Raw genomic sequence first — 15,830 nt, forward strand, 5'->3', positions numbered from 1 at the left:
TCTTTATTCATTCAGACTCTTTGCACAAGCATTTGAGGAAGTTATTTCCCCCTTCCCTTCCTTTTTCCCTTCCCTTCCTTTTTCCCTTCCCTTCCCTTCCTTTCCCTTCTCTTTCCTTCCCACTTCCCTTTACCCAATTCATCCTCTAAATGTCTTCATCTCAAGTCTTGCTCAGGTCTTTAAATCCATGATACAACCTGCTTAGTTATCTAAGAGCTGGAGCATAGGACAGGAAATAGCCAGGCTTCACTTTAAAGAATTGCAAATGGAGAAGATCTTTTGCATTTCTGTCTTCCAGCACCTGAAAGGAGGCTACAAGAAAGTTGTAGAGGGACTTCTTATAAGGGCATATAGTGACAGGACAATGGGTAATGGCTTTAAACTGAAAGATGGTAGGTTTAGATTAGATATTAGGAATAAATTCTTTACTGTGAGTGTGGTGAGGCACTGGCACAGGTTGCCCAGAGAAGCTGTGGATGCTCCATTCCTGAAAGTGTTGGAGGCTAGGTTGGATGTGGTTTTGAGCAACCTGCTTTTGTTGAAGGTGTCCCTGCCCATGGCAAGGAGGTTGGAACTAGGTGATTTTAAGGTCCCTTCCAATCCAAACCATTCTGTGATTCTCCAGTTTCAGGGCAAAACAAGGACAAAGCAGATGCCTGAGCAGGTGCTGGAAACCACTGGGTACATACTGGCAGCCTGCCTGCCAAATCATATGGAGGAGGTCTTCTATGGAGGAAAACCAAAAAACCTGCTCCATACATGCATTTTCCTGCAGTGTCAAAGGGGGAGCATCAAGAGATTAAGAGACAATAATGATAAAGGTTGACCATCAGTTAGGAGCATTCAAAATTAAAGTGAAACCTCGGTCAAGAAATACCAAAGGTAATTAGCCAGTGAGGCCCTCAGCTTGAGACAGAAAGGACCATCAGACCTGGCCTTGAAGAACTGCAGAGGCTACCAGGAAGTTTTGATATACATGAATAGTTACACCTAACTGAGCAGCAAGGTTTAGTATCCAGATACAAATTAGCACTTAAAAAAATATATATGATTAAAATACTGTTTTTAAACAGCTAATGCTCTGACTTCCCAGGCAGCGAATAGTTTTTATTAATTACAAAAAGAAAGTCCCTTTGTCAGGAAAGACTACACTGTGAAGTTGACATATGGGGATATCCACTTCTGTCAGTTAGATTGTTTGTGTAGAAAACAATCAAGGAGGGAAAATAGCTTGCTTAGATATAGCCTTTCCCATATTATTGTGTACAAAGAATATCCACAGATCCAATTTACATTTTCTTGTCCTCAACTTACAATTCTTAATGATTACGATCCACAAATGAATGTCTTTCCCTGTGTTCCTGCTAAACCTGGGGTATGTCCACTACTTGCCATCTTCTATTCCACAGACTTACAGTCTAGCAATCCTAGATGGTCAATACACCACCCTAATTCCTTCCACAAACTAGTTTATTTGGTTATGAAGATAATTTCATTCGTACTCCAAACTTTAATATTGAGTTAATACTAAAAAAAAGACAGTGTTCCTGGGAAAACAAAGAAACTCAGGTAGAGTTCAGCCACATGTGAGATTGTCAAGGTTTGAGAACCCCAAAATCCAATTCCCTAGTCCAAGCCCCCTCCCACATCTCAACACAGTGTGAGATGGGTTTTCCAGAGACCACACGAGACTCAAAATGGGGGAAAGGGAATATATATATTACAATGACTGTACAAATAAATACTATAATACATTATATACAATCTCACCTATTTCTACCATGACAGAATAGTATTTACAATGGATCAAATCTCTTCTCCCCTCCAAATAAAAGTCTAGGAGGGAAGAAGGAAATTATCTTTTCCACTTTCAGAGCAGCAGTCTCTAAGGCAGCAGGGTCTCTTCCTTTCATGCAGCATCTATATCTGGATCTCTGCCAGTACACGCAAGGGGTATCCAAGCCCCTCAGCCCATTGTCTTCAAGCGAGGGTCTTCTCTTCCATGGGCTGCGTTTCCCAGGACAAGGGCGCTATCACAGTGTAATACCACGAAGCACAGGGGTCTTCGTGACGGTCTGTATCTTCAGGGGATTCAAGTCCCTTTGCAGAGCTCTGTGCTCTGTCTCAAGAGGCAGGGGGGGCCAAGGTCACCCCCTCCACATTCCTTCTGAGCTTTACAGCTCTTTCTGCAGTGCTGTAGCACTTTAAGACTCTTTCAAGTAAGAGTTCATCATCTTCCTCCTTTCTCAGAGGTCTCCAAGGAGTTTGGGGTTTTAGTTTCAGTTCTTACCCAAACTTTCTCTGTAGAACTCAGTTCTCTCTGCTGCCGGCTCTCTCTCTCTCGGCTCTCTCAGACAACTCTGTGTCTTCCTTGGCTACATGCTGTTTGCTGCTTCTTCAGTTCTTATCTGTTGGCTCTTTGCCACTGTCCTCTGTCCGCTGCTGCCTCTGCCGCTGCTCCATTTGCGCACTCACGGTGGAGAAAACTCCTTCAGCTTTCTAGCTACAGGCACTTAGCTCAGTTTAACACTGCCCCAAGTCCCTGCAGCCCCCCTGCCGGGGGCTGGGGGGGGCCCAGAGGCTCCAAGGGGCTCCGAGCCCCTTCCTTGTGGCTTTCACAACATGGCTACCTCTTCTACAACAACTACAACTAACCTTCTCTTCTGTTCTGCTTGTGATATGTTTATATTTTGCAGAAGCGCTCACTGGGTAAAACCTCAAAACTTCAAGGGTCACCACCCCCTGCGGTTTTACCATTTTATAACTGCAGGGGGAAAACTGTTTCCCCCCACCACAGAGATACATTTCTGGTTTCGTACATTTATCAGAAATGTTTTTCACTCCCTTACCAACTCTGCACAGGATTTGTAACTATTTTAGCTTATTTCCAGGCATAGGACCTCTCAGTATGTAACAAAAACATATATCAGTGGTTCTCACAGTTCATCTACAGCTGATGGAAATCCAACATACTTCTCAGAAGAGAGTTACCTGCAGGTTCTTCCCTCCTGCTAAAGGCTGGGGGAAATAAATGGGGCTGGTGATAATCTGGCTGCTTTAATCTTTCTCAGAGTATCATTATATGTCACAGTTTAACTTTCAGTGAGAAAACCCTGAAGCACAAACACCAAAGCATACTTGGAGGCAGAGCTGGGGGTCTCAAATGTTGTTTTCTGTACCCATGGTAGTTCTGCTGCTGGTCTTCAGACATCTTTGGCTGTCTGAAACAGTAACAGGTTGTTTCTTAGTGTTGCCAGGCTGAATCATGCCTTCACCATGTTGTGTAATTTTTTGAACACAACATTCCCCAGGTACTTGTCTGCAGGGACTACCTTTCCTGCAAGGGCAGGGCACCTACTGTTTATACTCTTTTAGCCTTATTGCAATCCTCACAAGTTTATTAGTTGAGAGGCTTGTCAGTAAAAAATGTCAGTGAAGCTAGGCAGAGGCTGCCCTGGTCTTGGAAATGAAATCAGTCCACTCCATGCCTCCTATTTTCAGCCTCTGATCACCTCCTCTGTCGTGACCTTGCTTGTCCTTGGCAGGTGCTCCCTACTCTGCCAAGCATGATACCCATCATCTACATGGGAGCCTCTAAAATTAATTTCTTTTGAAAGCAGGTATTTTCTGGAGCACATGATGATGCACACATAACTTAGGATTTTCTTCCTGGCTGCAGTATTTTAAAAGCACCGTGCAATTAACTGTAAGTATGAAAAGTGAACTGCTGTAATGCATCCTAATGCGAATGCCATAAACTTCGGTCTGGGGGTTTAAAGCTGAACTAACCTGAGGCTTCTTGATGGAACGTTTTTGTTGTGAATTGCCACTTTGCCAAAATTGTTGGGGCAAATCAGTCAATAAAAAGAAAAATAAAATTCATCAGGACCGTTTCTTAGGTTCAGCCTAGAACTTCTCATCAGATTAAAAATAAACAAAACAAAGCCAAACCCAGAATGCTGCCAGCAGTCTTGTGGGTGAAAACAGTTATCAGGCTTGTAGCAAAGTGAAGTTCAAACCCATGCCCCTGCTTCAACCACTTGGCTATGGAGATCTGCATCAGAGCAGGTCTCTCTGTTTTTGATCTGTCTGTTCTGACCTGTCTGACCTTCCCCAGCAAAAAACACAGCAGTTCCGAGAGTGGCACTTTGCTTGTTTGGGAGCCAAGAGCTGACTCTGTGCTTTGTACAAACCTGAAATACCATGTTGGTATCAAGTCAGTCTCTTATTCCTGAGCAGTATTCCTTGCTGTCCCAGCAGATATGAATTGTTTTATACAAAATAGAACAGTTCCAGTAGGTAAGAAAAAATAAAAAAAGAGGAAGTCTCAGAGTCCAGATCCTGAGCCTTGTGCCATATCCCTTTTACAAGCACTTACAAGCTTGTTCATGCAAGGAAGAAACATGGAATAAAAACACAGCAAAATTACACAGTACAACAGATTCCCCCACCTTAGAGTAAGAGAGCTTAATTCCTTTTTTTTTTTTGAACATGATACTGTCCTTACAAGATCAATCCAAAACAACATTGTATATAGAGAAGATCTAGACAAGGATCTAGATAAGAGAGAGGTAAAAGAATAGATAGATATGTCCATGGAGATTTGCCTCTGCCCAGATGAAAAAACTGCCAGAATGCTGAGTGTTGGTACCCTGACCACGACAGTTCATGCTGGGTGCTGAGACTGCACAGAGGCACTGTCTATGTAGTACTTAGAACTTCTGTAACATGACAAAGCATTCAGAGCCTCTTCCATCCCTTCGTTCATCCTTGCACCAGCCCTTACAGACAGGGTTGTCTCCCCAGGAAGGCATCTCCTCTCCCCAAGGTTTGCCTGCGCTTACAGTTCAATAACCCAGATCCTCATTTTCCTGGCTGGAAAATAAAGACAGTATCAGTTCCCTGACTCCCACAAGGGTTGGTGCAAGGATGAATGAAGGGACAGAAAAGGTTCTGAATGCTTTGCCATCTTACATGAGCTCTCAATATCACTAATGCTGTTACCAACTCTTCAACACGCATCCAGCAACTTGTACTGTTAACAGTCCTGGATGGAGAACAGTGCAGGAGGAGCTGCCCCCGGCAGTGGAGATTGCAGGCTAATACACTGGTTTTAATAATCTTCACCATTTCATAAACTTATCATCTCTCAGTTATCTATTTTCAGTTATGCTTTTCATGCTTGTTTCATCTGAAGAAACGTTACTTATTCATCTCAGATCTGGTTATTCTACTAATTTTTTCCATTTGCACAGAAGATATTATAGTTGTGATTGTTCACCAGAGTGGAAAAAAAAAGGGAAAGTTGTGCAGTTTACACCAAGCATTTAAAAAATATCTAATGAAGCACAAGATTTTTATTGTGACATCTACATTTCATTTCTTATGTGATTTCATTACATTAATATGCACTCTGTTTTGAGAAATAGAAAATAATGTTAAAAAATAATTTGCTCTTTTAATGAGACTAATAAATTTATTTCCTTATCTGTGATGATTTCAATCAATAAAATAGTATTCTCATCTAGGACTCAATAAAGTCTTTAAAATATATGTGAACTTCAATTTTGTCTTGGAATACATTTACAGAATACAATTGCTCTTAATGATCCATGAAGAGGAGCTGTATTTTTTAATATATAATTTCTAAGGAGAAGGCATAAAAGGATAGCTATTCTTCTACTTCTGACTTTCAAGAACTTCTCTGGTTGTCATCAAGATTATTGAACCGTGTCTATTCAATGTTCTTCACGCTTTTACAAATAGGGTGTTAGGAAACAGTTGAGAAATTACCAAAAGGAATCAAGAAGAAAGCTGATGATTTGGGATACTTAATGGAATAATTAATAATAAATTATCAAGAGACTTCTTAGTAAACTTTTACTTTCTATGTATGTACATCAATGTATTGGGTTTTTGTTATTTGTTTTTGTATTATTTTTGTATTTTATTTGATCAACCCCTTATATTCCTCTAGCCCAGTTCCAAATTCGGCATATAACCTGGAAACATCCATTCAATACTGACATATGTTTTTCATTTTTCCCACTGAAATAATTTCCCAGGGGCTAGTTCTTCCTCTCACTGTCACTGGTGAATTCAGCCCCTTAGAAAACATGCCATGAGTTTCCGTGTGAGTTCTGCAAAGCACCTCATTTAAAACTGCTGCCCTCTCTAAAATGGATAGAAAATTACTGGCTTTCAAAGGCCATGAGTCTGTGAGTCCTGATTTCCACAGGCAATGAATAAGACCAAATCCTGGTACTTGGCACAGAAAAGGGATCAGGGCTGCCTAGCAGAGCCACTGCTAAGTCACAAACTTAGCTGTGAAGTTTGGATCCTAGCACAGTATTCAACAGTGTAGGGATACAGTTTGGTTTGGCCCACTAAATGGTCGAGAGTCACTTAGGAACTTAAAATTCAGGTCCAAAATATATTCAGAGTAAATTCTTATCTAAATAAGAGCACTCACATTGACAAGTAGAACAGGTGACAGGTGTCAGCACTGGGTTTGGAAACAGATGAGCACGATTGGTTTTACCATGGGACACATGTGCCTAGTGGAAAGATGACAGGGGACCCACATTTCCAATGCCACTTGCTCATAAAACATCATAATAATAATAACAATAACAACACTCCCCCTTTCTCTACTGACATGACATAAAATGACAGTTCTGATCTAAACTGAGGTTTCTGTGGGTTCAAGACAGCAAAATGTATGAATAGCCACATATTATTTATATGAACAGCTTCCAAATCACTTCTAACAAATGTAGTGTACCTAACTGGCTTTTGAAGTATGAAGCTTTAATTTTATTCATGGACTGTGGTCCCCATCCTCCTCTGTGGCAAGGTAATTTAGACAATTTGTAAATACAAGTAATTAATCAGGTGTAAATAGCACTATGGAGCATTATAAGTGTACTCTTTTCCTCTGAGAACAACATAGTTAAATAAAGCAGTTAATTTTGTCATTTGTAGGAATCAAGCATTAGTTACATACTAAGACATTAATTAAATAGTCAAGATTCTGTCACTATAATTTGATTCACAATATTTCACTAGAGAACAATCAAGATTCATCCATAGATACATAGGCATATTAAAATGGAATATTGAGAGGATTATGCAAAACCCAATCTAGATGAAAGATATTCACTTGCCAGCTCTACATTATTTGGAAAGGCAAAAGGAGGCATTTTTCTAACACATTTTTTAACATTTATTTAGCCAAGCCACTTGGCCAGAGCCAAAACACTCTGTCAACACGTGATGTAGGATGTTTAAAGCAGCATTTGTTGGTGATATCTTCACACATTTGATGTGTTAGCTTCAGTAAGGAAACTTAAATTAGACACACACATTATTACCCTGATTCAGAGAGGGCTGTAGATTTCAGGAAGGCCATGGACACCCGTGATATGCCCTGATGCAGGCACAGGTCAGCCCACATGTTTGCACAACCGCAACATCGCGCACAGTCCCAGCTGCACAGGGATGTGATGTGCTTTTTGTTTCAGTGGAAAGCACTACTCCAGCTGGAAGTATAATGGCATTGGCACCCCAAAGCAGCAGGGTTTGCCCTGCTTCTCAACCATCCAGAGAGATGGCAGGATGGTGGTTGATACCCCCCTGCCAGAGCAGATCACAGTCCTGTAATTATACATAGAAACACCATGCACAGCCCAGAACACTGGGTCCCTTGGCAGTGCAGCTATGGAAAAACTCTGGCTGGGGACCACACACCGAAGGATGAAGGACGCTATGTTCTTAAAGGAGGTGGGGGGGGGAGGTTTGGGGGGGTTGTTGTTCTGTTCGGTTGGTTTGTTGGTTGGTTGGTCAGGGTTTGGGTTTGTTTGTTGTTTTAAATAGCCTCTTGTGATCTAATCCGAATTAGGACTTGGAGCTAGACTCCTCTCTTGAACACTGGCACCCAAATTGTGTCTATGATGCACTGGGGCCCCATGTATATCCTATATAAATCTTATATCTTACCCCAAGTCTTAACTTTGGCTCATCAGTGGTTTCTATTGGTTCAATAACTTGACTTTCTGATCCTGGGGTTACTGAGCTTCTGAGGTTAATTCTTTTTCTTCAGGGTGGAGGAATTCCTCACAAGCAATAAACCTCTTATAGGAGCCCTCAGGGAACATTATCACATCCACAATGAGAGACAGCATTTTTCCAACATACTTTTCATCTGCAAGTATAACTGGAGCAAAAACCTGTTTTAAAAGAGAAATTATTTGTCAGAAAGAGGCATAACCTATAAAAATGGAAAGAAAAAAATCTAAAAGTGTCAGGAAGATCTTGGCCAAAGTTTTCTATTGCAGCATTGAGAAGTATGTGTACTATCCACACGGGTTTCACTTGTATCCTCACCAGCTGTGAAATGGTATGAAAGGGTTAGAAGTGCTACATTTCAAGAAGTGTTGTGTTCAGAAATCATTGTCAAGCATGTAAAAGGGAAGGTGTTATTTTTAAAAATGAAATATATTTTTTCTCTTTCTCTTCTTCACACTCTCTTACTATTTCTCAGCTCTACCAAGCTGGAAGAGAGTGAGAGTTTGTGAGTGTGGCAAAACAGAAAGCCCTTTTTTGTGTTTTCATCCTTTGCTCATGGAAAATATTATAATTTCACATGGAAAGTATTACTGAGAAAAGTTCTACCTTTCTAATTTTACCTATGCATGAAACAGAAAAGACAGATTAAAGAAACTGCCAAACGTTTCAATGTCAACAGAGGAGGGAAAAATAGAAACTCATCAGACTTTTCCTCTCCCTATTATTCTTCTTACTGTCACTCTCCAAAATGTCCCCTGATGTTAAATAAGAGCAGAACCTGGCAAAGGTAGAAAAAGACCCTGTAGAGTTCAAGAGATGGCTCATAGTTCCTCTTTTTGCATCATCTGGAAATGATAATTAAAGATTTCATCAAAATAATTTCTTAAACAGTCAGTGACACTTTGCGGCTGCTAAATCACCACAGCAAATCCAGGTTAACTTTTGTCCATGACAAATCAAACTTTTTTGGTTTCTTTCTCCAGTAAAACTCTTCAGTCATATTTCCATAGCTTCTTATTAGAGATCATACAATTTCTTGCCATGTCTGCTCTCATGCAGGAACCAAGTTCTCTTGTATGTGCACACCATCCACATTGCTATTCCTCTAGCATGCCTTATCAGATCAGGAAACCGTACAGCTGCTTGCTTTTCTATATCCAGCCCTTTCCACTTACCTTGCAATAATTTTCATATAGTCTTCCTGCCACCCCCAACTCCCGCTTTTGTAACAGGGGTTCATGCTGAAAAAAGACTCTTGTGCTGAAATCTCAAGTACAGAAGTCTCGGTGGAGAATCTCAGGAAAGAATGAAGAAATCCCACAAACACTCGGACAAAATGACACAAGCCTTTCAAATGTATTTGTCTGCCATTATTAAACTAGAACACATAATGGTGTGATTTGTCCTTCCATTGGACAGTGTCCTCATTGCTGCTTGGCCTTCCCAATGCCTCAGCTGAGCCTTTTGACAGCATTGCCAATTGACAGCAGCAATGTGCCTAAGTGAGCTATTGGATTTGACAGATCTATGTGCTGTGCTTGCTCTCTCAGAAATGTTTTCAGATGAAAGAGTAAATTACAGCCAGAAGGTGACAGTGTAGATGATATGAGAAAATGTTACCAACAAGACAAGGTTAATGACCTGTCCCATGAGCTGCTCAGCTGAGGCTTTGTCATTACACTGCATCATTAAGGAAATGGGTCCTCAACAGAGGGCAAATACACTGAAAGTTACTGTGAGAAATGAAAATGGGGAATGGGGAAAAAATCTGCTCACTGTCATTTATATTCAGTATATCAGTGTGAGTACAGGATATCTTCTGCATATATGGGTTGGATGTGGGACTTGTTCTATTAGAAGAAGGCAAACCAGTTTTTCTCTGCTAGCACAGCACAGTAAAAAATGACTAAAAAAAACGATTCACCTTTTCCAAATATTAGACTGTGGCTCTATATAGTTTCATGATGGATCACACATTTTAACTACATTTTAACTATTGCTGACCCAAAATTTTCAGAGTATCTTCCTTGCTCTCAGGTAGAACAAGCTGTGATCTACTGCCACCAAGTTCTCCTAAGTTTAACAAGATTAATGGGCTTTCCACAACTTTGGCAGTCTCATTATCTTGTGTTTTCAATATGTTATGTGTAATTTTTTCAATCTTCATGACAAACAGAATATTGTATAATCTTTCATTACAATTATTCTCAATATACTATGTCTTTCAGGTAGTTGAAAAAAGAACAAGCTGCCCTAAGTCAGATGTGTTAATTATCATGTGGGACAGAAATACTAACCAAGAGACCTGTAGAAAGGAGGGCAGGAGTTGAACCACATGATAGATTCATATATAAACACAAAAATCAAACCTGTCCTAAAAAAGGAATGAAGGGAAGTTGCGTTATTCCATTATGGGCTGGAAACAGGACAGGTTGCTTCAGGAACCCTTACCAATAAACCAGTCAAAAAGCTCTCCAGTGCAAAGTAACTTAGATGGAAAAACCAATTATTCTTGCACACAAGCTGTTTTTGAGCAGTTTTTTTGTCTTTCATCAAAGGGAGAACTACTGTATCACCTGCAGCTCAAGATATTTTAGAAAGTTTTGCATTTACAATCAGTAAGTCAAAGTCAGTTTCAAAGCAGTGAGTACAACTACTGGAAAGCATCTCTATAACCATGATCTAAAATCCTGTCTTCAGTTGTCTTTCACTTTTATTTGATAAGATTTTGATGATTTGTCTTTGTTTCTCTGGGGTATTTTGCCTGTGTAAATGCAAAACACAGAAAGATGCTCAGTTCTTTTAAACATTTTTGCTAAGTGAAACTCAAAAGGCCAAATGGGTGAGGAAACAAATTACGTAAATCACTTGTGCAAGGAACAGCCTCTCTTTACTATCACTCATATGTTTCTACAGAATGAGGATGAATTTTTTTTCTGCATTGCATATTCCATTATTTTCCAAGTTTCTTATAAATTTAAGAATATAGAGTACCTTAATTTTATCTCATGACTTCATCCCACACAATGTGTTTCCTTTCTCCAGTGTTTCCGTAACACTGTTTCAAATGAATGAGGGATAATTACAGTAAACACTAAAATGCCTGTCTTTTCAGAGCTCTTGGATATAATGTTTGTCTCTGTACTCTTTCCAGAATGCCATGTAAATGGAACAGAGTACCAGAGACTTCCCTCATCCCTTGGAAGGGAACAGGGATGGATTTTCAATGGGAGTCTGTAGGAATACAGATTTGTGTTTGTCATATGTGTTCGTCACGGAAAATCAAATAGGATTTCCCAAAATCCACCAGACATGTTAGCATGCTGATGATTTAAACACGTTTTTGCAGCATAATTAAGAAAGCACTTTTTGGGAGACCTCATCACATTGTAACTGTCTCAGTAATTTGCCATGCAGCCTGCAGTATCTGTTTCTAATTCCAGGAGTAATTAGATGTCTCCTGGGACTTGCCCGGAATGTATTTTCTTGTTTGTCTTCTATACTTCTTCAGGTATACTGATTTTGCACCTTTCTTGTTAGGGAAAGCGCATTAGAATCGCTAATAATTTCTACAATTTAAAATTCTACATAAATTGGCCTCTGTACTCATATCTTCCCACTTGTCTCTTATCTTAGATAAATGTCACTTATGCTACTACTAGTTAATAACAAAACTGAATTAAGGTGTCCTCTTTTAGCAGGGATCTAATGCTAGTTTCCCTGAGGCAAGTAACAAGTGCTGTGTAAACCAGGCTGGCCATGATGGGAAATGCTCCAAACTCTATCCAGGCCTGGAACCAGCCCAAACCTCAACATTTCAAATATTTGCTTCCTCATCGTGCACCTATTTTTCTCTCTCTGAAGAAGGGAATTTTCCATATCAGGTTATGTTGTGTGGGCTCACCCACGAAGGGTTACTTAGTGGTTCAGACAGAAGTGGCTGTATGCTCCAGACTGCCCCAAAGATTTGGGGCATCACTCAAAAGTGTGTCCAAGCAAGGAGGTCAGTTCCACAGCAACAGGCACAGGAGAAGTAGCATGGTGGGCAGTTCATGTAAATATGTAAGACTGAATGCTTTTGTTGCTTGCAAAGGGTTAGAGAAGTGTGGAAAACTGGGCAGGTTATGGTTCAAGACACTTAAAATGAGGAGTCAGTGTGCAGGTGTCTGTGTGTGCTTATTTCTATGACAGACAACACAGAACTAGGCTGTGATTCAGGTCCTTAAGTGTAAGCGTTGAGCCATCTGAAATGTTGTAGGACACTCCACAACACCTCTACATTTTCTGGGTTGTACCTATGAAGCTCACATGGGTGTTTAAGTATCCTAGAATACCTCAAAAGGCTCTAGGCACCTCCTCTGCTCACTGAAACTGAACTGCATGGGCCTGCAGGTACTCACAGAAGGACACTGAATTGAGGGCTGTCTTGAACTGAGCCTGCCTGGGATGTGTTGCCCTGCTCAGGGTACCAATGGAAACCACGATACTGAATTGTTACATAACTCTCTTAATTCATATGAATGATTGACACAAAATCTTGGGCAGGCCCTGGAGCTGATGCAAAGCTTTCCAAATCCCAGCCACTGTCCTATCCAGTAAACAGAAGAAAAGGAAAGGATTAGAAAGGCAGGATTTGCTGGTCCTAATCCTGCAGGTACACCTCATCTTCTTTCATGGATCTTTGAAGCTAATAATTTCTTAACATATAGCATATTGTGCTGCAAATACTAATTTTCTATTGTTTTCTGTAATTTTAAATTTTAAATTAATTCAGACCAGCAAAGATGACTGTGCTGACACACTTCTGTACAGCTTAACGAATTCCGTTATATGTATTACCCAAGCAACGTCTTCCACAGCTTCATCTGAAGTTTTCTTTCTATTACAGTTGTAATCAATTGCTTTAACAGTCTGAAAAAAAAAGTTATAGGCCCTCACTCCTAATCACACTTATCATTAAGTTTGCAGTAATCATTACATGTGGAACGAAAAGCATTTTTTTACCTATTGCATGATTGCAGGTTCCTTTATAATCAGTCTTCACTGGATTTTGTATATCAGCTATTTAATCAAGCCCTAAATATAACCTTGTCAAAGGTATCCTTGGTATCCTTTCATTGTAACTTTTGTCACTTCATTTCCAAAAGACAGGAATATGATATGTCATATGTTTCTCTGCAGCTGTGAAGGTTATAGTTGCCATATCTAAAAATGGAAGAAAAATGCCATGTCTCCAGGTGCATCTTTCCATCTAGACAGAATTTTCCCCTCAGAAATATTTCAAAACACTTCATTCTCTCTATTTTTTCTAACTCAGATTCTCATCAAGTCTTCTGGGGAATATTCCTCAAAACTTTCCTTATCCTAATGTCATCCTACACAAACCATGACTTTCCATTGCTGCCATTTCTCAAATGTTTGCCATCATGTTATCTCCACTGTCCCATAAATATTATTCATCTGCTCCACGCTACATAACTATGGCTCAGTTTTCAGTCAGTAAAAATTTTGTTTCCTTTGTGTTACTCCCCTATCTTTTAAATTCATTTTAATTACCATTCACATCCTAGTACTACATAGACACAAATAAGTGAGAAGTGGGTCTTCACACAGCACAGGACACAGCAGGTGTACCCCCAGCTTCTGGTTTCTGCAGTACATTTGTTCCTCTACTGCCAGGGCAATGTACCCCAAGAGAGCTTTGCCTTTGCAGCATTGCCACATTGCAAATTAAAGATTAATTTTGTCATAAATACTATCAGCACATTCTCAGCTTTTGCTTGAACATTCATGTATCAATATTTACAGTTTCTAGCATTTATTCTCTTATTGAATACAGACATTTGCTCTACATGTTTACTTGCATTTTCCAAGTGCAACATTGCTAAGTAATCTCCAACTGTAACACTGCCCTCCATCCTCTTGTCTAATTCTCTGTTCTCAAGAGGATTCCAGTGATTCCTTATTTAGTATGTATTGCAAACTGGTCCCTTTTCTCCACGATGCCAAAATGTCAAGTGAGGCCAATACTTGCACAGGGGCAAGCCCTAACCCACAACGTGTGCACAAAGTGCAGAGGGGTTTTCTGGTGGCCAGGGCATGGTGCATCATCAGCAAAGGACTGGTGCTGAGCTTACTACAAAGCCAATGGTGGCAGAGATTTACTTTCCAAACTGACTCTTATTATGGCAACTTGTTCAGTAGGATTGGCACAAAGCCATTACCTCCTTGTTCTTGCAGCCCTCAGAAAGACTTCAGAATGTATCTTAAAGCCCCTCATAGCTGGATGTAAACTAGCAAACTACTGCAACAAGCTCAACAGTTTGCTGCTAATCCTCCTAGTCTGCAAGCGCCCTTTTCTCTGTTTTATTATTTCTTATACTCAATGCACGGTAGAGTTCCTTCCATTTCCTGAAGGGCCATGATCTATTTCTCATTATTTCCCAGTTGATCCATTAGCCATTTGAGAATTCAATTAGTTGAAATTATTTTTATATTTATGTTGTAATTTTGTAATTAATATCTCAAGTAAACAATGTGTTCACTATACTAATGAAAATGTCATTGCTGATATCCAGTAAACTGCTGTGACCACTTCCCTGGGGAACCCATTCCATGTCCAACTACCTTCCAGCTGAAGAACCTTTTCCTAATATCCAGCCTAAGCTTCCCCTGATACAGCTTCATGCTGCTCCCCAGGGTCCTGTCACCGGTCATCAGAGAGAAGAGATCACTGCCTGCTTCTCTGCTTCCCCTCACAAGGAAGTTGTAGACTGTGATGAGGTCTCCCCTCAGTCTCCTTCAGGCTGAACAGACCAAGTGACCTCAGTCACTCCTCATACAGCTTCGTCTCAAGGCCCTTCACCACCTTTGTAGCCCTCCTTTGGATGCTCTCTAATAGCTTAATATCTTTCCTATATTGAGGTGCCCAAAATTGCACAAAATATTCAAGGTGAGGCTGCGCCAGTGCAGAGCAGAGTGGGACAATCCCCTCCCTCGACTGGCTGGTCATGCTTTGCCTGATGCCCCCCAGAACAGGTTGGCCCTCCTGGCTGCCAGGGCACTGCTGAGTCATATTCAACTTGCCATAGACCAGGATCCCCAGATCTCTTTTCACCACACTGCTCTCCAATCTCTGGTCCCCCGGTGTGTAGTGCATAAAGGGTTTCCCTATCCCAGGTGCAGAATCCAGCACTTGTGTCTGTTAAACTTCATCAGGTGGTCATTGCCCAGTCCTCTAAATTGCCAAGATCTCTCTGCAGGGCCTCTCTGCCTTTGAGGGAGTCAAGAGCTCCTCCCAAGAGTGTCTGGAAAGCTGTTTAGCAGAAAAGGACTTGAGGGTTCTGGTCGACAGCCAGCTGAACATGAGCCAGCAGTGTGCCCAGGTGGCCAAGAAGGCCAATGGCATCCTGGCCTGTATCAGCAGTAGTGTGGCCAGCAGGACCAGGGGAGTGATTGTACCCCTGATGAGGCCACACCTTGAATTCTGTGGCCAGTTATGAGCCCCTCAAAGACATTGAGGTGCTGGAGCAGGTCCAGGGAAGGGCAACAGAGCTGCTGAAGGGTCTGGAGCATAAGTCTGATGAGGAGCAGCTGAGGGAGCTGGGATTGTTTAGCCTGGAGGAGGCTCAGTTGAGACCTGATTGCTTTCCACAACTACCTGAAAGGAGGTTGTAGCCAGGTGGGGGTCAGTCTTTTCTCCCATGTAAACATCAGGACAAGAGGAGACAGCTTCGAGTTGTATCAGAGGGAGATTTAGATTG

The sequence above is a fragment of the Pseudopipra pipra genome, chromosome 3, assembly GCF_036250125.1.
Source record: "Pseudopipra pipra isolate bDixPip1 chromosome 3, bDixPip1.hap1, whole genome shotgun sequence".
Taxonomy (NCBI): Eukaryota; Metazoa; Chordata; class Aves; order Passeriformes; family Pipridae; genus Pseudopipra; species Pseudopipra pipra.